Source organism: Megascapheus bottae, chromosome 6, assembly GCF_031878675.1.
Source record: "Megascapheus bottae isolate mThoBot1 chromosome 6, mThoBot2.hap1, whole genome shotgun sequence".
NCBI lineage: Eukaryota > Metazoa > Chordata > Mammalia > Rodentia > Geomyidae > Megascapheus > Megascapheus bottae.
This window is the reverse complement of record NC_143514.1, coordinates 67971340-67998133: the sequence shown is the minus strand read 5'-3', so window position 1 is coordinate 67998133 and position 26794 is coordinate 67971340. Positions and strand designations below refer to the sequence as shown.

General features: G+C 48.5%; 1 protein-coding gene across 1 annotated transcript in view; it reads right to left on the bottom strand.

Moving 5' to 3' along the window:
- Wasf2 (WASP family member 2) overlaps positions 1 to 5930 on the bottom strand; it is a 73576-nt gene extending 67646 nt beyond the window's left edge. The window contains exon 1 of the mRNA XM_090335470.1: positions 5768 to 5930. The gene's annotated coding sequence lies outside the window, so the exon portion shown is untranslated. The remainder of the gene's footprint in view (positions 1 to 5767) is intronic.
- Positions 5931 to 26794: the final 20864 nt, after the last annotated feature.

The window sequence follows — 26794 nt, the reverse complement described above, 5'->3', positions numbered from 1 at the left end:
GGACAGTGCCCAGGCCTTGAATTCAAGCCCCAGGTCTGGCAGAAAGAAACAAAGAAAGAGAGAAAAGAAAGAAAAACAGAAAGAAGAAGGAAGGAAGGAAGGAAGGAAGGAAGGAAGGAAGGAAGGAAGGAAGGAAGGAAGAAAGGAAGGAAGAGAACGAACTAACTGGATGTGGGGGTGTGGCTCAAAGTGATAGAACACTAGTTTTGAGCAAAAAAGCTTAAAGACAGTGCTCAGGTCCTGAGTTCAAGTCCCATTACTGACCAAAAAAAGGATAATCCAAGCACCCGTGGCTCACACTCTTCGCCACTCAGAAGGCTGAGATCTGAAGATCATAGTTCAGAGCCATCCCTGGCATGAAAGTCCACAAGACTCTTGTCTCCAAGTAACCACCAGAAAACTGCGGTGGCTCAAAGTGGTAGAGTGCCAGCCGTGTCTCCACAGAAGTGTCCCATCAGAAAAGTTAAAAGTAGTCTGATTTTTTAAAATATTTTAAATTTTTATTTTATTATTGGGGTGATATCCAGAGGGATTACAATTTCATTCACCAGGTAGTGGGTGCATTACTTCTTGAACATTGTTACTCCCCATGTTTTTCTCCCTACCCCTACTCCATCTTTTTTTTTTTTAAACGTAAGTCAAGCACAAGTACTAGCTCATGCCTAGTAGCTCCTAGCTACTCAGGAGTCTGAGATCTAAAGATTCCAGTTTATAGCCAGCCCAGAGAGGAAAGCCCATGAGACTCTTATTTCCAGTTACCCATCAAAAAAGGCAAAAGTGGAGCTGTGGCTCAAGTGATAGAGTGCTAGCCTGGAATGAAAAAGCTCAGGACAGCACCAAGACCTAAGTTGAAACTCCAAGACTAGCACCAAAAAATAAATAAATAAATAAATAAATAAAATGTTCATAGTCAGCCAGGTGTGGTGCCTCATGCCTGTAATCCTAGCTACTCAGGAGGCTGAGATCTGAGGATCATGGTTCAAAACCAGCCTGGCCACTGAAGTCTCTATCAGACTCACATCTCCAATTAACCACCAGAAAACCAGAAATGGGGCTGTGGCTCAAGGGGTAGGACCGTAGGCTTGAGCTGAAGAGCTCAGGAACAGTACCCAGGCCCAGAGTTCAAGTCCCATGATGACAAAAAAAAAAAAAAAAAACAATGTTCATAGAGGTCCCTGGCCACTTAAAACTACCCAAAATACATACAGCATGCACATTAAATACTCTAGATTAAATATATTTTAGTAAACTCCTTATCAAGATGTATAAACTATGAAAGCTTCACAAATTAGTTTTAAAAAAAAGATACAAATTTCATCTAGTGGTGATTACCTCATACTAAATAGCACACTGAAGAGGGAAAAAAAATCAGCTCTACAATACTGCAAACATGAATCTACAGAACCTCACATGATTAGTCTTTCTCTGAATTATAAGAGAAAAGGTATTACTCTCTTAATTGCTATACAAGAAAAACATGAGCCAATGTGGTGGCTCACACCTGTAATCCTAGCTACTCAGGAAGCTGAGATCTGAGGAGCGAAGGTTCAAAGCCAGTCCAGGCACAAAAGGACCTGAGACTCTTATCTCCAATTAACCTCTAGAAAATGGGAAGTGAGGTTTGTCTCAAGGGTAGAGCGGTAGCCTTGAGCTGAAGAGCTAAGGGACAATGCCCAGGCCCAGGGTTAGGGTGGTAGCCTTGAGCTGAAGAGCTCAGGGACAGCGCCCAAGCTGAGTTCAAGCCCCACAACCCACAAAAAAAAAAGATGAGGGGCCGGGAGTTTGGCCTACTGGTAGAGTGCTTGCCTAGCATGCACGAAGACCCGGGTTCGATTCCTCGGTACCACATATGTAGCAACAAGCCAGAAGTGGTGCTGTGGCTCAAGTGGTAGAGCCCTAGCCTTGAGAAAACCCAGGGACAGTGCTCAGGCCCTGAGCCCAAGCCCAGGACTGGAAAAAAGAAAACAAAAACAACAAAAAAAAAGATGAGCAGAGTGCCTACACATTACTATTTATAAAAGAAATGTGGCCAGGAGTTTGACCTAGTGTTAGAGTGCTTGCCTAGCATGCACGAAGACCAAGGTTCGATTCCTTGGTACCACATACATAGAAAAAAGTCAGAAATGGTGCTGAAAGAGCTTTAGCCTTGAGAAAAAAAGAACCCAAGAACAGTGTTCACTAATGTAGCTCAGTGATAGGGTACACATAGAAGGCCATAAGCACCACAGAAAAGGAAAGAAAGGAAAGTCGGGGCCGGGGGAGGCAGTAAGCATCATCTTAATATATCAAACCAGTGACAGTATTAAGAGACAAATTAGACACTTAAGTTAAAATGCACATGAGCAAGCCCGGCATGGTGATACACACCTGTAACACCAGCCCTCAGGAGGATCAGACAACAGGATCTTAACTTCAAAGACAGCTGGGTTTTCTAGTCCATCTACTACTACTAAATCTGCCATACACATCCCTTAGTCCTGGGGCTTGGACTCAGTGCCTGGCACTGTCCTTGGACACTTTTTGCTCAAGGCTACCTCCCCTGCCACGTGAGCCACAGCACTACTTCTGGCTTTCTCTTTGTATGATGGTACTGAGGAATTGAACCCAGGACTTCATGCATGCCAGGCAAGCACTCTACCACTAGGCCAAACTCCCAACCCCAGATTAAGATTTTTATTTTAGCAATACTGAGGTAATGTTTAGATTTTTACATGATAAAAACCAAAACCACAAACCTCTTCTACACATACTATTTTTAGGAGTTTGGCACTCACTTGGTTTTTAATATTTCACCCTATTACTCAGTATTTTTCCTTATTTTTCTTGCCATCCTGTAAGTTCTATCATAGTCCCTTCATTTCAATTCTAAAATCTAAGACTTGGGAGAAATGAGTTTTTCATTATTCGTATGGTGCAAAATCTGACAAGAAACATGACTATTTATAATATTTACCCTAGTTAGTGTGAATACTCAAATGTTTGACTATTGAAATAGTAATGTATTTATGTATTTGATTACAAGATGAGGTCTAAACATTTCTGGTGTTTTACATACACATAGTACCTATTCCTCACTTCTAAAATCCCAAATTTCTAAATTCAAAAACATTATTTGGGGGACTGGATGTGACTCAAGTGGTAGAGTGCCTGCCTAGCACACATGAAGCACTGAGTTCAGAGAAAAAAAAAAGTCTCTGGTCCCAATAACCTTTTTTTTTTTTTGGCATCAAGAATTTTGAATTAGATACTGTAGATTAGTATTTTAACTAATTAAAACTAATATAATACTCAGAATTAATGTAGACCTTCACATGTGATGCATTCTGTCTACTCCCCATACACACATTCTTAGACAACAGAGCATTAAAAAGACTTTGAGAAATGTCAAAAGCCACAGGATATGAAGGTGTAATCCTACATTCAGGAGGCTGAAGCAAAGGATACAGAGTTGCAAGTCAGGCTGAGCTACATACATAGCAAGACTGTCTCAAAGGAAAAAAATATATAAATATAAAAATAAGGGCCGGGAGTTTGGCCTAGTGGTTAAAGTGCTTGCCTAGCATGCATGAAGACCCGGGTTCGATTCCTTGGTACCACATACATAGAAAAAAGCCGGAAGTGGTGCTGAGGCTCAAGTGGTAGAGCTCTAGCCTTGAGAAAGTCCAAGGACAGTGCTCAGGCCCTGAGCTCAAGCCCAAGACTGGCAAAAAATAAAAAATAAAATAAATAAAAATAAATAAGTGTCAAAATCACCAGTATATTTTTCAAGTGATGATAATACTTATATCCCATAATATCTAAGTCAATTCCTCTTAGTTGAAAGCCACTAAATCACAGACAAAACACAGCCCCAAACTGCGCTAGTAAATATGCTGAGGAAATGAATCATCAGTAATAAGTAATTTATTCAGTAAAATGTTGACTTAAGAAAACTCTATGGGTTTAAAATTATCTCATTCTAGAAGACAATTTGTAAAGCACCCAGCAAATTACAACTGACTTTCTCTGTGCAAGCAGAGCCTCACACATGAACAGGGACAGTTCTTAAAGATCTTTGGACAGGACGAGGAGTTTCACAGTTCTTCCCTTCCTTCCTTTAGCTGAGGCTGTTCTCGATTTAGAATGTCAAACAAAGAAAATACATATTGGCTCCAATGCTAAGAACCGCCCTCTTTCTCTGCAACTTCCTCTTCCAATTTTCTTCCCCTTCATTGACATATGAGAACAATACCCAGGCCTACACCATTTTGATTAACCCAAAACTCTGGGTTTTGGAAAATATTAAGGGCTGCAAATTTACTGTACCCAATTACTTCCTACCCCCAAGTTCACAGTCTTCGGGAGATCACCCACAAAGTCAGACAACATGAGGAGGCATGGCTCAGTACTAATTTCTTAAGCTCAGTAAGCATGAGGACCTGAGTTCAAGCCCCAGTATCACAAAGCATAAAGTCTGACAATAGAGAACACAGAAATACTAACCTTAATCACAGGCAGTCTATAGAACTTTTCATCCAAGGAATCCAAACAAACTTGAACTAACAAATAGTAAATCCGTCTATCCCAATAACATCTAGCCTTTTATGGAGGAGGAAAAAAAAAAAAAAAAGTTGGGCTGGCATCACCCAAAATTAAAAGTCAAGTCTATATCCCAAGAGCTGTGAACTCAAACTGAATTCTCTGAAGTTATGGCCCTTTAAAATGACTTTGAGAATTTTAAAGCTAGAAATGGTGCTTTCCAGCTCACAATATGAACCAAAGGGATGGGCTGACAACTAATCATTAATTAAATAATCTTAGGAGATCAAGATCCAGCCAGTCTCCACGCCAGAAGTCAAGTCAAAGTCTTTGTCTCTTATTTCTGTCTCTGCCTCTCTTTCTAATGAAACAAACTTCCATCTCCTTAGGTGGGCAGTGACTTACCCCCTGGCCCAGTGACGCTCAGAGGAAACATCACGTCGGCCTGCACTTTGCTGTATGGCCCTGAGCAAGTTACTAAACTTGTCTGACACTTAAGTCTCTTTAAATGAAACTCCTCAAGGGTGGCTGTAAAAATTAAACAAGAATGAATGCAGACCTCCACATCTTCCTCCTCACTTCGGGTCCCAAATTCCAATCTCAGCCCCAAGAGGCTCTGAGGATCTCTGCCTCGCCCCCTTAAATCTATGGACAACTGCATAAAGCTTGCCCACTTCCGGCCCCTCAAGACCCGGGTAGCACCCACTGACTTGGTGGAGGAGCCCCCAGCAGCCGACCCTCCCCTGTAGTCTGCAGCCCAACCTGTGCACGCGTGCCTCCCTCCAACTTAGCAGGTTTGGCCCCAAAGTACAATACAAGTTACTTCGGGGTCCGCTCAGCCTAGGTAAGAACTTTGTCCAAGAGTTCAGCAACCACGAGACCCCGATTCATGTACTTCTGTCCACAAACTCTCCGTCCTCTAAGTGGGAAACTGAGGCCCGAGGAGGGAACGTGACCTGCCCAAGGCCCTACAGTCACTTGGTGGTGGCCGAGCCAGGTCCCGCGGCGGCTCTTTCGCGGCCTCACACACTCGCGGGACCCTCCAAGTTACCGAGGGGGGCTCCGGGCCACCCCCCTCCCTGAGGGCCCGAGTGGAGGCTCCCGCTGCTCGAGGGCCCCGGCGGGCCCACCGCGGGAGGTGCGGCGCCCATTTCCCCCTTAAACCCCGCTCGTTCCGGAGGGGCGGCCCGCCAGGCCACGGCCCCGCGTCTCACTCAGCGGGACCCGCCCAAGGGGACTTGTTGCTCACCTGGCCCCGTGCAGTCGCCCTCAGCCACAGCAAGAGCTGCCGGCTTCCACACCGGGTCGGCTCCCGCCGACCGCCTCACCCGGTGCCTCACAGCCGGACCCCCCCGTCAACGCGCTACGCCCCCAGCCGCGCCTGCCGGGTCTGCGTCCGCCATTACGTGATTCCCCACCCCAGGACGCAGCCACACCCCGCCAAGGGCTCTGATTGGCTCTCGGCCTCTCCCGCCCCAGGCTTCTTGCCATTCCATTGGTCGCAATGGAATGTCAGTTAACTGTCTACGCAAAAGATGTACTCCAGGTACAGTCCCGAGAGCTCCACCCGACCGACTTCCGCAATCGGAGTAAACAGCAAGGGGCAAACCAAGTGGAAGGGGAGGTCGAGGGGAAGGTAAATCTCCTCATAAACTCACAGTGCGAAAATCCCACAGACGAAAGGGTCAGACCTCGCCGAAAGCGTGCGGAAAGACGGATTCTTCTTATGAGAGTTGGAAGGGGCGGGGAGAGGTAAGCTGGTGAACTTTCCCTGTGGACACCCCTCGAGGTGTAGATAGTTTTGTCCCTCCGCTCCCAGTCCCAGGCGGGGCCGAAAGTCCGGTGGGAAGGGTGAGTCACAGGCGGGCTCTCAGGACCGTCCCGCCCCAAAGGGATCTGTCACCCCCGCCTGGTGGCTGTTTCTAAGAGGCCACTCACAAGTGAGCTGAACCCTCTTCAGCCGCCACCACCGTACTTTGTCACCTCAAACAACTCCCCGAACTTACCTGAGACTCAGTTTACCCATTTACAAAATAGATGCACTAGGTTGAGGCATCATCGGCCTGGTTCTTACCCTGGCGTGCTTCTGCTGGGCCGGTTAAGTATGAAAGGCGACAGACAACACTGTTACCCAGCAGATTCACAATCCCATTGCCTAGAACAACTCTAAGCAGATATTCCTCATCTTGCAAAATTTAAAAAAAAAAAAAAAATGGAGTCTCTGGGACATTGCATACTTTTCCCAGTGTCACCTAGGAAATTAGGCTCGAACCTGTATCATTGCTGGACACCGATGGGTCATATTTGTAACCCTGGCTACTCAGGAGGCTGAGGTAGTGGTTCAGAGCCAGCCCAGGCAGAAAAGTCGGTGACACTCTTCAATGAGCCACCAAAACGCCAGAAGGGGAAGCTGTGGCTTAAGTGGTAGAAGGTTAGCCTTGAACACAAAACCTCAAGGACAGTGCCCAGGCCCTGAATTCAAGCCCACAACTTGTGCAAGAAAAAAAACAAAACAAAAATATCTGTATCATAGCGGGCCCCGTGGCTCTCACCTGTAACCCAAGCTACTCAGAAGGCTGAGATCTGAGGATCAAGGTTAAAAGCCAACCGAGGCATAAAGGACCTGAGACTCTTATCTCTAGTTAACCTCTAGAAAATGGGAAGTGGGGCTTGGCTCAAGGGTAGAGTGGTAGCCTTGAGCTGAAGAGCTCAGGGACAGTGCCCAGGCCCAGGGGTAAGGTGATAGCCTTGAGCTGAAGGGTTCAGGGACAGTTCCCAGGCCCAGAGTTCAAGTCCCATGACCCCCCAAAAATATATATGTATATATGTATCATTTAGTTTCCATTTCTAAATTGCTCCCCCAGGCATAGTATCAACTGAGACAGTTCTCCCTGGCTACTCATTCTCTTAACAAGCCAAGGATGGTCTTACGGGTACCAGGCCAACCTCCCTACTCTGATCACCACAGACTTGGGCACAGATTATCACTGCCACCACTATTGTTAATCACCACCATTACTGTGGGAAGTAAACTGTAATGTATCCAATTTTCTTGGATTCTAGGAGTCCCAGCTGAGTAAGAGAACAGATGACTCTGCTTTGTGGGTGGAATCCTATATGAGGACATCACTGAGCCCTCCATAGAAAGGCCTCATGCCTCAACTTAAATCCAGGCCTGTCCAACTCTCACAAGAGGGATCTATTCACCCCAAGATTCTTTTCCCCCAAAGGGCTGCCTCGATTACATTTTCTCCTCTTTTTCCCTCTCTGGAAAAAAAATGATACCAAAAAGGAAGTAGGAAGGGTAGTGGCCTTCAGAAAGCCAGAAACTTCCCCATGGGCAGTGCCATCAGGGCCCCAGGGATAAATGGACTGAAATCCTCCAGGCTTGATAGGACATTGGTGGTCTGACCACCAATGGCTGCCTCTGGCTACTGGGAGGCACCATTGCTACAAGCAGTGACTTTGGGGTCAGACAGACCTGAGCCTTCCCTCTTCTCCAAAAGGGAGGGACAGGGTAGTTGTAAGGATGTGGTGAGTTCCTTCCAGAACAAATGAGTCATGTGTGTGAAGTATCAAGTAGCAATTTTCTCCTTTATGGATTCATTCAGTAAGAGGTGGTATTAAATGTATAGTGCAGAGACGTGACAGTGGTGACCCCGCCTCAGATCCTGGTGGATCCTGAAGTCAGGCTAAAGAAGGAGGAGGAAGAGGAAGAAGAGAAACAGGAGGAGGAGGAGGAGGAATAGGAGGAAATTAAACAAGTGACCAGACAAATTCAAACAAATTCTGATAAAGCACAAGAAGACAAAAGGCAATGTGTTTATGAGAGTGAATGCCGAAGAATTGGTAGAATCAAAAGAAGTTTCCCACCAGGCACTAGTGGATTACACCTCTAGTCCTAGGAGCTGAGGATCATGAGCTGAGGGTGATGGTTCGAAGCCACTTAGGGCAGAAAAGTCCCCATGAAATTCATCTCCAATTAACCACTCAAAACCGAGAAGTGGTGCTGTGGCTCAAGCAGCTAGAGCACTAACCTTTAGCAAAAGAGTTCCAGGACATTGCCCAGGTCCTGAGTTCAGACCCCAAGAGTGTCAAAAAGAGGGAGAAAGAGAGCCTGGCAGGCAGGTGGCTCACGCCTGTAATCCTATCTACTCAGAGAGGCTGAGATCTGAGGATTACAGTTCAAAGCCAGCTTGGGCACCAAAGTCTGTGAGACTCTTATCTCCAATTAATCTCCAGAAAACTAGAAGTGGTGCTGTGGCTCCAGGGACAGGGTGGTAGCCTTGAGCAGAAGAAGAAGAAGAAGAAGAAGAAGAAGAAGAAGAAGAAGAAGAAGAAGAAGAAGAAGAAGAAGAAGAAGAAGAGGAGGAAGGGGGAGGGGGAGGAGGGAGGAGGAGAAGAGAGGAGGAGAAGGAGGAAGTAGTTTCTCTTGGCCTGAGCAGATATCTACCTTGAGTTGATGAATAAGGGTTTATCCAAAAGAGCAGAATGGCAGTGGGTAATCCTAGCTACTCAGGAGATGGGCACCTGAAGATTCTGAAGGTGAAAGTTCAAAGCCAGTGCAGACTGAAGACTCTTACCTCTAATTAGCTACCACAAAACCAGAAGTGAGCTGTAGTACAAGTGATACAGTGCTTGCTTTGGACAAAGCAGCTCAGGGACAGTACCCAGGACCTGAGTTCAAGCCCCAAAACCAGCATATACACAAAAAAAGATTATGTTCACACAGTAATCCTAGTTACTCAGAAGACTGAGAACCAAGCATGGTGGTTTGAAGCCAGACCTGGCAGGAAAGTCCCTGAGATTCCTATCTTCAATTAACCATCCCCCCCAAAAAAAAGCCAGAACAGTGCTATGACTCTAGTAGTGGTAGAGCACTAACCTCAGGGACAGTGCTCAAGCCTTGAGTTCAAGCCCCAGGACCAGCACCAAAAAGGGGGAAAAAAAAGAGAGTAAATGTGAAGCAGTTAACACAATGATTGTCACATAATAAGTAGCTGTTGGATGTGATCTACTAATAAACCACTATTATTATTTATTAACAATTGCATCAGCTTTCACCTTCATAAGAAATTAAGATTGGGGCTTCAATGATTGTCCAACCACAGGGTCCTTATCACTATTTTGCTAATGAACTCAAAGAAGCTCAGAGAGGCCCAAGGGCAGCCACTAGGGAATGCTAGCTGAATCCAACCCCATCCCACAGAGGAGCTGAGGGCTCCAATGTCCCAGGTGCAACCTTTCCCATGCAATGAGTAAAAGCTGTCCAGAGGGCTGAGCTAATAATATTCAGTACCTGGAGCAAACAGGGTACAAAGACAACCTGCCCTGTTCCTTCCTTTCCTACCACTTATAAAAAACAATTCCTGGTAGGGGCCGGGAGTTTGGCCTAGTGGTAGAGTGCTTGCCTAGCATGCACGGAGACCCGGGTTCAATTCCTCGGTACCCCACATACATAGCAAAAAAAAAAAAAAAAGCCGGAAGTGGTGCTGAAGCTCAAGTGGTAGAGTGCTAGCCTTGAGAAAGTCTAAGGACAGTGCTCAAGCCCAGGACTGGCCAAAAAAAAAACAATTCCTGGGGCCAGGAGTTTGGCCTAGTGGTAGAGTGCTTGCCTAACATGCAAGAAGACATGGGTTCAATTCCTTGGTACCACATACATAGAAAAAGCTAGAGGTGGTGCTGTTTCTCAAGTGGGAGAGCCTTAGCCTTGAGAAAGCCCAAGGACATTGCCCAGGCCTTGAGTTGAAGCCCAAGGATTGGCAAAATAATAATAATAATAATAATAATAATAATAATAATAATAATTCCTGAGAGCAAGGGAAGGGATGATATTGTCCAAAAAGAAATGTAGCCGGGAGTTTAGCCTAGTGGTAGAGTGCTTGCCTAGCATGCATGAAGACCTGGGTTCGATTCCTCAGAACCACATACATGGAAAAAAAGCCAAAAATGGTGCTGTTACTCAAGTGGTACAGCTCTAGCCTTGAGAATGCCCAAGGACAGTGCCCAGGCCCTGAGTTCAAGGCCCAGAACTGGCAAATAAATAAATAAAATAAGAAATTTTTTTAAAAAATTTTTTGTCAGTTACGAGGATTGAACTCAGGGCTGGGCACAGTCCCTAGCTTTTTTTGCTCAAGGCTAGTGCTCTATCACTTTGAACCACAGCCCTACTTCCAATTTTCTAGTGGTTAAGATAAGAGCAGCCTGGGCTGCTGGGCTGGTTTCAAAGCTTGATCCTCAGATCTCAACATCCTTGGTAGCTAGAATTACAGGTATGAGCCACCAGTGCCCAGCTAGAAAGTTACTCTTTACCTGACTTATGTAACTGTAACTCATCTGAACATCACCTTTACAATAATAATAATAAAATTGTTTTACATAATTCTTTCCTGTTCCCTGAGAAAAGCAGAAAACAGCCCCTCCACAGGGGGAGGAGTCCCCAGAACTTGGTCTCAATCCTAACTTCTCCATGTAATAGCTCTGTAATTATAGCCAAATCACATATTTCTGAGGCTTGGTTTTCTTATCTGTGAAAGAGACAGCAAGCAACCTACAAAGTGGGTTACTGGATGGCTCACACTTGTAATCCTAGCTACTCCGGAAGCTGAGATCTGAAGATTACAGTTCAAAGCCAGTTTGGGCAGGAGATTCCAGCCCATGAGACTCTTATCTCCAATGAACCAGAAAGAAGCCAGACGTGAACTGTGGCTCAGTGGCAGAGCACTAGCTTTCAGTGAAAAAGCTAAGGGCTGAGTTCAAGCCCTAGTACCAGTCAAGTATGAGCATGCGTGCATACGCGTACACACACACACACACACACACACACACAAACACACACACCTACAAAGGCTGAGACTCCCAAGCAATAAAGCCCACAAACTCTAAAGTGCAGTCCATAGAGTACCTGCCTAGCAAGTTTGAGACCCTGAGTTCAAACATCAGTACTGCCAAAATAAATAAATAAATAATAAAGTTCACACAGAAGTTCCTGTCCTTGTTGCCATGGAGATGCTGAAGGGCTGCCAATATAGCTTAGAGAGAAGGCATTTGCCTAGCACACACACAAGGAGCTGAGCCCTTTGGGAGAGTAGCCTATCCATCCCGAAGGCAAGATTGCCACCTGTGGAAAAATAGACGAACAGATCAGCTCCTAGGTCTGCACTGTGGTTCAAAGGGCCAGAGTACTAGCCTTGAGTAAAAAGTGTCAGTCCAAGGACAGTGCCCAGGCCCTGAGTTCAAGCCCCATGGCTGACAAAAACAAAATAATAAATAGTTAAATAATACACACACATACACACACACACACACACACACACACACACACACACACCCTAACTCTGACCTTAGACAAATTATAAATCTTGGCTGAGCCTCAGTTTTTTCATCTCTAAAGTAGAATGGGTACCTTGCGAAGCTAGAAAGAAAATGCAATGTGGAATGTATAAAGAGCCATGAACCAGAGCCTGGCACAGAATTGGCATAACAGGAAACAGAGGGCAGAGGGACCAAGAAGAATCACCCACTGTAGCCCCCCATCCCTGTCTGTGGGGAAAATGCCTAGAATCAGTCTCCTCAGTTCTCGGTCCATAGCACCCCCTACCCCATGAGTCTCTCTTTCCTCACTTCTTTTACTATCTCCCCCATCAAACAAGTTCTCCTCCACTGAGCAGTCCCAGCCCCCTCTCAGTTCCAGCCCAGCTCACAGGCTTCCCCCCCCCCCCCCCACCTCCACAGCCTTAATCCGCAGTCTTTGCATTTGCCATTCCTTCCACCTGGAATGCTCTCTCCTCCCTGGAGCGCCTTTGATGGAGAAGGGGGGGGGGTGCTAGAGGGGAAGGATCTGGAAGGATGCTCCCCTCCCTCCCCCTCTCAAGCATCTCCTGTGGCATGCTTGACCTCCCCCTCCCAGCGAGGGGGCTGAGGCAGCATGGAAGGGGGAAGGAAGGGGGGGGATCAGGGAAGGGCCCTCAGTGGGGTTTTTTTCACCTGCTTAGAAGAGGCAGACAGAAATGAAAGCTCTGGAAAAATGCCTGCTGCTCTGCTTCTGAGGCCCGAGCTTGGTGAAGCCTCCCTGCCTTTCCACCATGCCACTGTGCCACCTCTTCCCCCTCTGCCTGCAGGCAGGTGCCACATGAAATAACATGAGTGGGCAGCAGGGCCAGAGAGACCCGAGTTCCAGTTCCTCTCCTGCCACTTACTCAGCAAGTGACCTTAGCCAACACAACAATCCCTGCCCCTTGGGTTGTTGGTGAAGATGGAGATGGCAGATAAAAGTGCCTGGCACCACTCAAGTGCCTGGTGATCGAGATAAGCACAGTGGCAGCCAAGCCATGCCCAAGTGCACCTGGCACCATTCTTAGCGCCTTTGTGTGACTGCCTAACTCGCGAGGTGTGGTGGGGGGGAGTGAAGACCATTACATTTTACAAATGAGGAAACTGAGTTACAGAGGAAGCTTGAATGACTTTCCCCAGCTTGCAAAGCTGGTAAAGGATGAAGACTCATTTATCCAGCCCATTATGGTGCTTACTCACCGTCCTTAAGGGTGAGGAGGGGAGTTTTATGTATATTGATTCCAGATCCTTAATCAGAACATAGGTTTTTTTTTTTCCCCCTCTTTCCTACAAAATTCTGTCTGGGAGCCTGGGCACAGGTGGTTCACACCTGTACTCCTGGCTAACAGGAGGCTGAGATCTGAGAATTGTGGTTCAAAGCCAGCCTGGGAAGAAAAGTCTATGACATTCTTATCTCCAAGGAATCACCAAAAAGCTTGCAGTGGAAGGTGAGGTCCAAGTGGTAGAGTGCCAGCCTTGAGCAAAAAAAAAAAAATGCCCAGGTACCAGCACACACACACACACACACACACACACACACACACACACACAACTTAAGGGTGTGAAAGTGAATGACTTTCACCAAAAAAGGAGCCAAGCTTAGGGCAGGGTCAGGAGATAGCCCTTGGGGAGCATGGAGACAATGATTCAGAGACAGAAGGAAAAAAAAAGAATGAAAGCAGGAAGAGAGAGAAGGGACTTGGAGGGGGGGGATCCGGATCTTGTAACTGTAGCACTGTAACGTATGGAGGAGGTGGCCGAGTGGGAAGGGAAAAAGGTCCCCAGCCAACTTCCGCTGCACCCCTACATTTTCTCAGCCCCACTGATTCTTCCTGGCTCAGAAAAAGGCAAACCAAACTGTGCAGGAGGAGGAGCGGGAGGAGGTGAGGAGGGCAGCAGGGGACAGGCCAGGCTGCTCCTCCAGCAGAGCTTTTCTCCCAATGCCTGCAGCCAGCACACTGGGGAGCCAGAGGTTGCAGGCAAGGATTAAGGAGCTGGTTGGGTTCTCTTCCCCCCCCCAAAAAAAATGGCTGCATTTCTCTTTCCCTTTTTTCCAGCCTGCCTCTGCCTCCCCCCCCACCTCCTCTTAAAGAAAAATGTTCCTGTACATGCACCCAGAGGCTTTTGCAAGAGGCAGCTTTTGGAGAACTGGGAAAACAAGCCAAGAAACAAGAGAGAGGAAAAAGACCACGCCTTGCCTGGCAGCCTGGCAGATTCCTGATGGCCCAAGAGACCCAGGGCTTGGGAGGGGAGGGTTGGAGGGGGGGAAGCTGCTGGGAGCTGGCTTGGGTGGGAGGGAAGGACAGGCCGAAGGACAGCCACTTGCTGGCTGGTGACCTTGGGCGGGACACTGCCTGCTTCTCTCTGGTGAGGCTGGGGAGGAGGAGGCAGGGACAGTGCTGGCCAGTTGAGGTCACAGGAAGGCCCCTTCCAGCCTGAAATGTGATCTCGGGATGTGGGGCCTTGCCAACCTGCAGCGACCCTGGGCCAGCAGAGATAAAAGGCTGCCTGTCCCCAGCTTCCGGACCCCCAAGGCCCTAGTGCTTCAAGCTAGGGAGGGCAGTAAAGTGGCTGCAGCTGGCTAGAACCAGTTGCTGGACTTTCTTATCCCGCTTAACTCATCGCACCCTCCTTTTACTCTTGTTTTGTAAAGGATACTCAAGCCCAGAGAGGGCAGGTGACCTGCCTGATGTCACACAGCAAGTTAGATGAGCAGAGCCAAGAATCACTTCAAAGTTGGACTTCCAAGTCCAGGCCTCTTTGCCTTTCCCAGAAAGTTGACTGCCCTGGGGGCTTCCCTGGGGACTTGGAGAGACCTCTGACCAGGAAGGACAGTTCCAGTTCTGAGCTGTGCCTGTTTGAAGTCAAAACTCAATGTTGACTAAAGTGGTTTTTTTGTGTGCTTTTTTTTTTTTTTCAAAGACCAAGAGAAAATTCCTGGGCTCTGCCTAAGCCAGGACTTGCCCTGCTGGCAGGAGGAAGGAATTCAGCTCTGGCCACCACAGCTGTTGGCGCTGACCAGCTGCAGCCTCAGCTCCTACCCCAGCCCAGCAGACACAGAGACAAAGGCCTTTTCTTCCTCTGTCCCCTGCAGCCCCCTAAATGGTTTCCTTACAGATCTGCGCAATCCCTGTTTCCCTCTGGGTCTCAGTGACCTTTCTGTAAAATGGGGACAGGGGGATGCCTGACCTACTTCCTCTATCACCCTGCGATTCCAAATCACAGAAACTTGGGCCTTCCAGAACCTCCTTCCATGTGGGGAGGGGCTCTTCTGCCTCCAGCACCCCCCTCCCTGGCAGCCTGCCTCCCCTACTTCCCCACAAGGCTCAGCCAGCCCCCCCATGGCTCACTCTGGGAAGCCAGCCCTCACCTCCAGTCCACATCATTCCTTCAGGGTATTTATCACTGTTGTAATTAAATAATTAATTGTGTAATTGGACCTGTCTCCCCACTCAAATGCAAACTCTGCAATACCAGCAGCTAACACTGAAGGCTTCCCTGGTGCCAGGGCTTTGATGAGTTTCAACCCCCTTAATTCATGTCTTGCTGTCAGGATCTCCCCCGTCTTCCAGAGGAGAACATGGAGACGATGAGAGATGAGAACTTCCATCACTCATCTGAAGTCACAGGGAGCTGAAGGCTGAGCCAGAAGCCAGGCAAGTAGCTGGAAGAACTAGGCCTTCAATCCAGCACCATCAATCCCCTGCCCTGCCATCAGCTGCAAATATGTAGTTATTTATACTTGTGTACCTGTACTGAGGCTTGAACTCAGGACCTCTTGTGCTCACTTGACTTTTTCACTGAAGATTGGTGCTCTACCACTTGAGCCACAACCCCACTTGCTGCGTTTTGGTGGTGAATTGGAGCTGAGGCTCTCACAGATTTTGCTGTCCAGATTGGCCTCTAATTAAGATCCTCAGATTTCAGCCTCCTTGAATAGCTTTGGATGACAAGCATGAGCCATATTAGCCACCCACCCCATCTTAGAGTTTTGCAACAATTCTCCCAAAGGTTTTCTCTGTGTTTAATGCCTTTTCTTTAAAGTGGGCCTCTAGCTGGGTGCCAGTGGCTCACACGTGTAATCCTAACTACTCAGAAGGCTGAGATCTGCCAATCACAGTTTGAAGCTAGCCTGGGTAGGAAAATCTGTGAAATTCTTATTTCCAGTTAACTACCAGAAAATCAGAAATGATACTGCGGCTCTTGAGTGGTAGAGAGCTAACCTTGAGCAAATAAAGCTCAGAGACTGTGCCTAGGCTCCAAGGTCAAGCCCCCACCACTGACCATAAAATAAATAAAAAATAAATCAAGTGGGCCTCTGGGAGAAAAGAAAGCTAACAGAACATGTCATCTTTTTTAACCTCCCTCCCTCCACCACCTCTATAGCTCCTCACTGCTGTCTGGATAAAGCTCACAGTCCTCACTAAGCCTCTCCCAACGGCTTCCAACCTCATCTCCTGCCTCTCTCCCCACCTTTCCAATGCCCTCTACATATACTACAGTGGTGTGGTAGATCAGAGCAGGATGTGGAAAAACTCATTCAAATCCTGTCTGTGCCACTTTGTCTGAAAACAAAGCTATTCACTGCTTTTAGCCACTATTACCACACCTGAAAAATGGGCATCATTATGCTATTTGTGTGTGTGTGTGTGTGTGTGTGTGTGTGTGTGTGTGTGTGTGTGTGTATGTGTGTGTCATGGGGCTTGAACTTGGCCTGGGTACTGTCCCAGAACTCAAGGCTACTGCCCTACCCTAGAGCCAAGCCCCACTTCCCATTTTCTAGAGGTTAATTGGAGATAAGAGTTTCAGGTCCTTTTGTGCCCGACCTGGCTTTGAACCTCATCCTCAGGTCTCAGCCTCCTGAGTAGCTAAGATTACAGGCGTGAGCCTCCATGCCCGGCTTTCATTGCACTATTTCACCGTCGCTGTTTCCATGCTAAACACACTAATGTTCCCTGTAATTATTGTACTTCTTTTTCCTCACAGTACTGAGATTTGAACTCGGGCCTCTTATCCAGCTAAACAGGTGCTCTAACACTTGAGCCATGTTGTTGTCAGGGTTTAGTCTTTTGAGGGGAAGTGGGTCACTTGTGGGGTTTGAGCTCAGGACCTAGGCGCTGTCCATGAGCTTTTTTTCTGGTCAAGGCTAGCACTTCACTACTTTGAGCTGCAGTACTACTTCCAGTTTTTCTGATGGTCAACTGGGAGTAAGAGTCTCACAGGGATTTTTCAAGTCAACTGGGAGTAAGAGTCTCACAGGGATTTTTCAAGCTGGCTTCGAACTGTGATCCTTAGAATTCAGCCTTCTGAGCAGCTAGGATTACAGGGGTGAGCCACCAGCACGCAGCTAAGGACATGCTTTTTTTTTTTTTTGCCAGTCCTGGGCTTGAGCTCAGGGCCTGAGCACTGTCCTTGGACTTTCTCAAGGCTAGAGCTCTACCACTTGAGCCTCAGCACCACTTCCAGCTTTTTCTATATATGTGGTACCAAGGAATCGAACCCGGGTCTTCATGCATGCTAGACAAGCACTTTAACCACTAGGCCAAACTCCTGGCCCCAAAGACATGCTTTTATAGCACCACGGTCTTCCTATTTATGGCCTCCCCTCAGCTGGGATGACAGACATGTCTCATGATGCCCAGCTTTTTAATTGCTTAAGACAGGGGTCTTATTAACTTTTGTTTTGCCCTGGCTGGCCTTGAAACTTGATCCTCCTGATCTTTGCCTCCCAAGAAGCTAGGATTACAGGTGTGAGCCACCACACCTGGTTTACTATCATTCTTTTTTTTTTTTTTTGCCAGTCCTGGGCTTGAGCTCAGGGCCTGAGCAATGTCTTTGGACTTTCTCAAGGCTAGAGCTCTACCACTTGAGCCTCAGCACCACTTCCGGCTTTTTTCTATGTATGTGGTACCGAGGAATCGAACCCAGGTCTTCATGCATGTGAGGCAAGCACTCTACCACTAGGCCAAACTCCCGGCCCCCACTATCATTCTTATATTTCACTACAAATAGCATTTTTCACTGGCATTTTTAGTTCCTGTGTGTGTGACTATGTATATGTAGTATGGGAGTATGTGTTACATGTATGTGCCAATATTAGGACTTGTCCCTTACATTTTTTTTTGCTCAAGGCTAGCATTCTACAATGCTCTACCACTTGAGTAATGCCTCCACTTCTAGCTTTTTTTTTAGTGATTAATTGGAGATAAGCTGACTTCCGGCTTTGAACCACGAATCCTAGATCTCAGCCTCCTCTGAGTAGCTGCTTCCCCTTTCTTTTGCTCAGCTCAGATGCTCCCTCTTACCTGATCCCTCAAGCAAGAGTAGCTTTGCTTTCCAGACTCTACTTTTCACCTCTAGAAAGGACTTTGGATTCTGTTGGCTGGGTGAGGCCACCCTTCCCCCACACCACCAAGGATTCCCAGAGAATTGAATGACCCCTGGCCTCCTGCCTCAGTGCAGGGCCTTGGTACGCAGCAGGTACTCAATACATGTTGATTGGATCAGATGGGGTCAATGCACTGCCTTCCCGAGAGCCTGCAGGATGAGAATGAGATGGAATTGCGTGGGGCCAGCTCTGGTTCCCGCGGTCGCTTCCAGAAGGAGGGAGACAGGGAGGGAGGGAGAGAAGGGGAGGTAAGGAGCAGGTGCTGAGCAGGGGTGGGTGGGGCTGGAGCAGGGCGTGGGTGGGAGCTGGCAGAATCCAGCTCCTCTAAGACCAGGGCTGGGCCTGGCAGGACAGGGCTCCCCTCAGTCCCAGTCCTCACCTGCAGGGCCCCACCTCATCCTGGCACCTGGCTGAAGTGACTTTTCAGGTTGTAAAAGTACATCTTGATTGCAGAGTTTCAGGCTCTCTGCCTGAGCCCAGAGAAAGGGGCGGGCTCCCTTTTGTTTCTTTTTGTGTAGGCAACACCTTGCAGCCCTGGGCACATCAAAGGAGGCAACTGTGGGTTGTAAGGTCACTTTGTTGCCAGCCTTTGCTTCCATTGCCTTTCCTGCCACCTCCCTACAGAAAACCTTTCTCTGACTGCCTAGTGTATCCAAGATGAAGTCTCAATTCCGATCCAACCCATAGAACTCTGGGTGGTTTCTCCCCTGCTCACCTCTTGGTCTTTATTTATGCCAATCGTGGGGCTTGAACTCAGGGCCTAGGCACTGTCCTTGAGCTTTCTCAAGGCTAGCACTCTACCACTTGAGCCACAGCACCACTTCCAGCTTTTTCTGCGAATGTGGTATCAAGGAATTGAACCCAGGGCTCTGTGCATGATAGGCCAAACACTTGGCCAAGAAGCCACATTCCCAGCCCTCAGCTCTTGGTCTTTATCTCATTTCACTCCTTCACCATCAATCCTAGCCTTGTGTGTGCACATGGGCGTGTGTTTTGCTGCTCCTGGGGTTTGTATTCAGGGCCTGGGCTATGTCCTTACATTTTTTTGCTGAAGGCTAGCATTCTGCCACTTGAAACACAGGCTCTTTAGTGGTTAATTGGAGATAAAAGTCTCACTGACTTTCCTGCCTGGGCTGGCTTCAAGGCTTCAAACCTGAACCCTCAGATTTCACCTCCAGAGTATCTCTAGGATTGATTAGAGGCGAGAGCCACCAATGCCCAGTTTCCATGTCTCTCTCTCTCTCTCTCTCTCTCTCTCTTTCTCTCTCCTTCCCTCCCTCCCTCCTCTCCCTCTCCCTCTCCCCCTGTCTCCTTCTCCTTCCCTTTCCCTCTCCTTCTCCCTCTCCCTCTTGTCAGCTGTAGGGCTTGGACTCTGAGCCAAACAATTGGAGATTAGAGTCCCATGGACTTTAGTGCTGGGGCTGGCTTTGAACCTCGATTCTCAGGTCTCAGCCTCCTGAGTAACTAGGATTACAGACATGGGCCACAAAGCTAGGCTCTCTCTTCTTTCCAGCACTGAGCCATTTTCCTATTCTCCCCAGTACTTTGTTTTCTAAGACAGAGTCTGTCTCACTATGTAACCCAGTTTGACACCCACCTTCCTAATCTTCTGCCTCTACCTCTGGAGTGCTAAGATTACAGGTGTATTCTACCATACTCAGCTCCCAGATGTATTCTTCTAGGCTTTTAAGAACATTGCCTTTCACTTTAAGGCTTGTGATTCATGGTGACTTAAAGTTTATGTAGTGTGAGGCAAGAGTTGAGAATCATTTGCAGTCTTCACTTTTACTCATTCTTCTGGTTCCATGTATTCCTCACCTTTTTCCTTCCTTTTCTCCTTCCTTTCTTCTTTTCTTTTTGTGTTGCTTGAACTCTGGGCCTGGGCATTGTCTTCAGCTCAAGGCTACCCCTCCAACACTTAAGCCACAGCGCACTTCCAGTTTTCTGATGGTTATTTGGAGATACGAGTCTCACAGACTTTAGTGTGCGGTTTGGCTGAACCTGGATCCTCAGATCGCAGCCTCCTGAGTAGTTAGGATTACAGGTGTAAGCCACCAGCACCTAGCTGTGAGTCCTGGGGCTTGAACTCAGGGCCTGAGGACTGTCGTTGGCTTTCTCAAGGCTAGAGCTCTACCACTTGAGCCACAGCACCTCTTCCAGCTTTTTCTATGTATGTGTTACCAGGGAATAATTGAACCTGGATCTTTGTGCATGCTAGGCAAGCATTCAACCACTAGGTCAAACTCCCAGCCCTGAGCTTTTTTGATTAACACTAGCACTCTATCACTCGAGCCACATCTCTATTTTCAGTTTTTTGGTGGTTAAAAAATACCCAGAAGAAGACACTGAACAGAACGTTTCCTATTCCCAGAAGCTTCTCCTGACCTTTCCAGCTATGATTTTTTTTTGGGGGGGTGGCAGTACTGGGGTTTGAACTGTGGGTTTTATATGTTGGTTTTATAAAGGCAGGCACTTTACCACATGAGCCATACCCACAGTCCTTTATGCTTTTATTACTTTTTGTTTGTTTGTTTGTTTTGCCAGTCCTGGGCTTGAGCTCAGGGCCTGAGCACTGTCCTTGGACATCCTCAAGGCTAGAGCTCTACCACATGAGCCTCAACACCACCTCTGGCTTTTTTTTTCTATGTATGTGGTACCAAGGAATTGAACCTGGGTCTTTGCAAGTCAAAGTACTCTACCACTAGGCCAAACTCCCGGCCACTTTGATTACTTTTCATAGAGGGTTTCACTTTTTTGACTAGGCCAGCCTGCACTGTAATCCTATTTGTGATTCTGCATAGCCGGGGTGACAGAAGTCCTCCCTGTACCCATCATTTTATTGATTGAAATAGGGTCTCTCAGCCAGGTACTGGTGGCTACTCAGAAGACTGAGATCTGAGGATCTCAGCGAGCCTAGGCAGGAAACTCTGTAAGTCTCTTGAATCAACCACCAGAAAACTGGAAGTAGTGCTGAGTAGATCCTGAGTTCAAGATCAACAGGAAGGGGGAGGAGGGAGGGCCAGAGGGAGGGAGGGAGAAAGGAAGAAAGGAAGGAAGGAAGGAAGGAAGGAAGGAAGGAAGGAAGGAAGGAAGGAAGGAAGGAAAAGGAAGGAAGGGTATCTCACAGGGCACTAGTAGTTCAGGCCTGTAATCCTAGCTCCTGAGAAGGCTGAGATCTGAGGGTCACGGTTCAAAGTCAGCCTAGGCAGGAAAGGCCACGAGACTCCAATGACTCAGCCTCTTGATTAGCTAGGATACAGACATGATCCATCAGCACTGACTGGGCTGTGAGGGGTCCTTGAGGAAGAGTCAGGCAGGCTCCAGGTTTCTGAACACTTCCTGGATCCAGGAAACCCCTGGGCTCTGGGCTCCACCCTGCCAGACCCAGAGCTGGGAGAGGGAAGCACTGGGAGATCCGCCCTGGGGGAGGGAAGTTACAGTCAGGCCAGGAGACCTAGTGTTCAGCCAGGAACCAATGGAAAATGGGCTGATGGTCCAAACGATTGTGTCTGCGTGTGGGGTGAAGGGAAAGAGACTGGAATGCTGGGAGGGAGGAGTATGAGAGACCTAGGGTTGAAAGTGGGGGAAGGCAGAGATGGCTTCCTGGGGGAGAAGCCTCTGAAAATTGGCAGGGCAGCCGAGGGGCCTTCCCAGAGATGGGAGGAGGCAGGAAGAAGGAAATTGGGTCCAGGTGACCACAGAGCAGAAGCTTGGCCTGGTGTGTGAGAGGCAGGGCTGGTGCCGCCCCACAGCTGTGCCTGAGAGGGAAGGGGGGGTGGGGAAAGACTGACCTGGCCTCAGCCCTGGGAGAGTGCCATCTTCTCAGGCCACAGGCTGGGAAGGAGGACAGAGTAGTAAGCCAGGGGGCCTCTTTCTGAACAGCCCCAGGTCCCTGCCTGGATGTCCAGGGACTACAGGACAGAAGGAAGGAGCAGGGTCAAGCCCCAGGCCCCCAGAGACTTCCACAGGGGCCACCAAGACATCTTGGCTCACTTTTCTGCCTCTTTTGTTTTGTTTGTTTGTTTGTTTGTTTTACTTTACAACCATAGCATCTCTCACTGTCCCATTCCTCAGGCAGTTTGATTGAGGCAGGTGGTTACTAGCCAGGTAAAAGAACAAGCATCTAACTATGATCATGCCAATAGACAGCAGAACTAGGGGTAAGAGGTTGACTGTTAGGGGCCCAGAGTTTGGCCAAATGGTAGAGTGTTTGCCTGGCATGCACAACGACCAGGGTTCAATTCCTCGGTACCACATATATAGAAAAAGCTGGAAGAGGTACTGTTGCTCAAGTGGTAGAACTCCAGCCTTGAGAAAGCCCAAGAACAGTGCTCAGGCTCTGAGTTCCAGCTCTACCACTTATGAGCTATGCCATCTTAGGTGTCTTTTTTTTTTTTTTTTTGCCAGTCTTGAGGTTTGAACTCAGGGCCTGAGCACTGTCCTTGGGCTTTCCTCAAGGTTAGCACTCCACCACTGAAGCCACAGCACCACTTGCTGCTTTTTCTATGTATGTGATACTGAGGAATCAAATCCTGGTCTTCATGTATGCTAGAGCAGTACCACTAGGCCAAACTCCCATCTCTCTCTGTTTGTTTGGGGTTTTTTTGTTGTTGTTGGTTTGTTTGTTTATTAGCTAGCACCTTACTGTATATTCCAGGCTGGCCTCTATTCTCCTGCTTGCCTACCTCAGCCTCTGGACTGCCAAGATTACATTTATGTGCTACCATGCCTAACAGGCTAGTCTCTTAACTTTGCAATGCCTAAGTTTGCTTATCTGGAAAATAGGATGAGAATATTATACAGGGTTGTTGTGACAATTAAGTAGTAGATGTCTAATATTTAGGTATAAAGTGTTGTCCCCTAATTGGTTTTGGAGTCACTCTGGTCTCAGTCTCAGGGCCTTAGTTTCCTGTGTGTGTGTGTGTGTGGTGGTGGTGGTGGTGGTGGTGGTGCTTGAGCTCTGGGCCTGAGTGTTGTCCCTGAGCTCTTCAGCTCAAGGCTACCGCCTTACCCCTTGAGCCACCACAATGCCACTTCCAGCTTTCTGGTGGTTAATTGAAGATGAGTCTCACGGACTTTAGTACCCTGGCTGGCTTTGAACCACAATCCTCAGATCTCAGCCTCCTGAATAGCTAGGATTACAGGCATGAGCCACCGCACTGGCTCTCTAAAACAGGGCACTTGTGATTTGGAAGGACAAGCTGTCTCTTAGTAAGAGTACCCTGAGCCAGGCACAGTGGCTCACACCTATAATCCTAGCTACTCAGGAAGCTGAGATCTGAAGATTGTGGTTCAAAGCCAGCCTGGGCACTAAAGTCCTTGAGACTCTTTATTTGCAATTAACCACCAGAAAACCAGAAGTGGCACTGTGGGTCAAGGGCTAGGACGGTAGCCTTGAGGTAAAGAGCTCAGGAACAACACCCAGGCCCAGAGTTCAAGTCCCACGACCAACAACAAAAAGTACCCTGAAGCCCTTCTTCTCCTGTACCTCCTCCCATCCCCTTGTTCTGTTCACCTCACCCCTCCCTGCCAACCCTAAAGCCAAAGAATCTGCTCTGGCACTGTGGTTTGGACTAGGGAAGGGCCCGCCCAGGCCTTGGAAGCTAGCTCAGGAATTCCAGGATCCTGGGTACCCGGAGCTATTCCAGAAGGGGGTGGGGTGGCCTCCAGCTGGACATGTCCTGTTGCCCTCTCTGACTCCTGACCCTGTGGGAAGGGACTGGTGGAGGAGGCCTGAAATGGCCCTCTGAAAGGCTGAGGTCCCACCTCCTGAGCAGAATGGCTGTACTAATTAACAATAAATGACAAAGCCTGGCACAGCCCATCATTGACACTTGGGAACTAGTAAAAAATGATTGCCATTCTTTATCTTTACAGTAACTCCCAGGGACAGGGACTTTTGAGTTAGTTTTGAAGATGAACACACAGACTCAGAGAGGTAAAACCACTTGATTTGGGTCACACAGCTATCTCTAAGGGCAGAACCAAGATTCAAAACAGACTCTGATTCCAAAGGGGCTGCTAGCTGGGCACTGAGTGGCTCACACCTGTAAGTCTAGCTACTCGGAAGGCTGAGATCTGAGGATCAAGCTATGAAGTCATCCCAAGAAAAGTCCAATGAGACTCTTTATCTCCAGTTGCTCACCAAAAAGCCAGAAGTGAGGCTGTGGCTCAAGTGGAAGAGCTGCAGTCTTGAGTGAAAACACCTAAAGGAATAGTGTTCAAACCCCAGGACTGGCACCCAGAAAAGGGATGGACATTTCAAAGTCACCAGTGGATCTTTAGAGGGTCGCAGCCAGGAGACAGAGGCTGGGCTGGTCCAGATACTGGGGTCTGTCCCATGGGAGAGGGTGAAGGTGGGGGTGGAGGGGGCTACCCTCGGTAATCTGGCCCACCAGCCCTTCTCACGCCCCTCCCACTGTAGTCTACCTAAAGTGATTTATTCCTTCTGTACATTTGCACTCCAACCTGTGGGTGGAGCCATGCACTGGGCCCTGAGGACCCTGAATGAATCAGACTTGGCCTCTTTCCTCCTGATTCGGGAGGCAGATACACAGCCAGGAAGATCTTAACCCAGCTTGGACACAAACTGTGGCAACAAAGCCTGGCTTCAAGCCCAACTGTCATTTAACTATCTTTGGGGACTAAGCCAGGCACTTAACTTCTCTGAGCCTCAGTTTCCCCTAAGTAAAATGGGGATAACATCTTTACAAGCTAGCCATGACTGGTGAAGTCAGAGCATGGACATAAAATGCTTACATAAAGTCTGACCAAATAGTTCAGGAACAGCAGTTGGGATCACAATTCTGTGTGGAGAAAAGAAACCTATTTCTGTAGGGGAAGACGAGGTCAGGAGGGCTTCCTGGAGGAGGGGACATCAAGCAGGACCCTCAAAGGACTACATGGGGGTGAGGGCATTTCGGGAGGAATGTATAACCTGGGCAAACCCAGGAGACGCGGAAGGATATGACCTGAGCGGGTGGGGCTGCACAGAGCTGGCTGGGAGGAGTGGGAAGAAATGAGGCTGCCTGTGCCTGGAGTAGCGCATTGCTGAGCTGGGATTTTCAAGGTCTGTGGAGACAGAGCAGGACTGTGCCTGTTTTAGACAGATGATTCTAACTGTAGCGTGGAGAGGGAACCGGAAGAGGAGAGGCTGGATGGCGGGGAGCAGATCCAAGCATGCTTCCCCCTGGGTTCCAGTCCCCTGGTGACTCCCCACCAGCCTCCAGATCCGGCCCTGACCTCTTACTTCCTGCCTTCCCACAGGCGTGTTCTTTCCTCTGCTTGGAACATCTTCCCCCTCGCTTTGCAGGCCTGGCTCAGTGCGTCTTCAGGTCACGGGTGATCTGTGTTTCCGCCTGGATCACTGCTAGACCCCTGTCTGGCTTAGGTCCTCCCTCTCCCCTGCACTGCATTCGCACACCTGCCAGCCTCCCCCAGGCTGGACTCTGGCCCAGGGCAGGGCCGAGTGCCTGCTCGCAGCTGGAGCCACAAGGCCCTGTGGCACAGCAGCAGACACACCCAGGGCGCCTGACCTCTGATCAGAGGAATGGAATAGCTGGGCCAGCGAGGGGCAGGGATGAGCTCGCTGGGGTCTGCAGAATTAATGAGAAGACATGGGGTAGGAGGTGACAGGACAGCAATGAGGAGAGGTGAGCTGGGAAGAGAGAGTGGGCGATGACTCAGAGGTTTCTCTGTGCTTGGATAAGGAAAGGGGGTTAGAAGTGGGAGGAGGAGCAGGCAGGACGGAGGGCCGGAGGCTGGGGCCCTGCCATCCCTGCTGGGAATGCTCCTCCCCTTCTGTCTGCCCACAGTGGATCCTCACCAATGTCCCTGACTCCCCAAATGTCTCCTCAGCAAAGCCACCTTGGCCACTTGAAACACACTTTTCCCTAGAGGCTCTCCATTTCCTCCCCAGTCCTTAGCATGGATGCACTACTTTAGTATCTGAGTGTTGTTGTTGTTGGTGGTGGTGGTGGTGGTGGTGGTGGTGGTGTGTGTGTGTGTGTATGTGTATTTGCAGTACTAGGGTTTGAGTTTCAGGGCCTCCTGATTTGTAGTTTCTGTTCAAGACTGCAGTCTTCTTGCCTGTTCCTCCATTATAGCTAGGACTGAAGGTATACCTTATTGCAACCAGTTGTTCATTATTCTTTTCTTCTTTTTCTTTTTCTTTATTTTTACCAGTCGTGGGGCTTGAACTCAGGGCCTGGGCTCTGTCCCTAAGCCTCTCTGTGCTAAAGGCTAGCGCTCTGCCACTTGTGCTACAGAGCCATTTCTGGCATTTTGTGTTTATGTGGCACTGAGGAATCAAACCCGGGGCAATCAAAACCAGGGCCAGAGTGCAGGCAAGCACTCTATCACTAAGCCATATTCCCAGCCTCTTTTCTTTTCTTTTTTGGTACTGGGAGCTGAATTCAGGATCTGGACACTGTTCTGGACTTCTTCACTAGCCCTCTGTCACTTGAGCCATAGCTCCACCCCTGCCTTATTTGCTGATTGATTGCAGGTAAGAGTCTCATGGATTTTCCTGCCCTGGCTGGCTTCAAATCAGAATCT